This window comes from Merops nubicus, unplaced genomic scaffold (genome assembly GCF_000691845.1).
Source record: "Merops nubicus isolate BGI_N331 unplaced genomic scaffold, ASM69184v1 scaffold31542, whole genome shotgun sequence".
In the NCBI taxonomy this organism is placed as follows: Eukaryota; Metazoa; Chordata; class Aves; order Coraciiformes; family Meropidae; genus Merops; species Merops nubicus.
In genome coordinates this window covers 3,690-4,201 of record NW_008592093.1, presented here as the reverse complement: position 1 = coordinate 4,201, position 512 = coordinate 3,690, and the positions used below count along the sequence as shown (strand labels likewise).

Sequence of the window (512 nt, the reverse complement as noted above, 5' to 3'; positions counted from 1 at the left end):
AAAATGATGTCCATCCCTCATTAGCACTAATTGCCTCCCACAGCACCACTCCCCTGGCCGACACAGGGCCCAGCCAACTTGTTGGGGTGCACAGAGGGGATGAGGACAGGGACACAAGGCGAGCGTCCCACCGCAGCCCCCCAAACACCCGGCACAGCCTGGGCTCCACGCTCAGTTTCACGCTCAGCTCCCTCCCGTCCTGGCTCATCAATTACGAAGAAATCTTTGATTTGTTGCTTTGTTTGACGAGGAGAATTTTAATCAAATCCCACCCAGCGCCATAAACCTGACGTGCGCCTCCCGTTAGTAACAAACGACCTACTAAGAAATTCAGATTTCGCCAAATGGGCCCAGCCTTTCACTCCTGATATTTCATCTGCTTTCAGCGGCCTCATCATCGCGCTTTATGGCCTCTGCCTGCAGCAGCCTGGCTTTAATGGCTGCACCTCCACGAGCTTTCACAGGTACTTGTCAAAATGTTTATATTCAGCCGGAGTAAATGGCTGACGTTC

General features: G+C 52.7%; 1 protein-coding gene across 1 annotated transcript in view; it reads right to left on the bottom strand.

The window, feature by feature from the left end:
• Positions 1 to 512, bottom strand: part of DPH1 (diphthamide biosynthesis 1) — a gene marked incomplete at its 3' end in the record, with an annotated part of 5,456 nt that overhangs the window by 1,388 nt on the left and 3,556 nt on the right. The gene's annotated exons all lie outside the window — the stretch shown is intronic.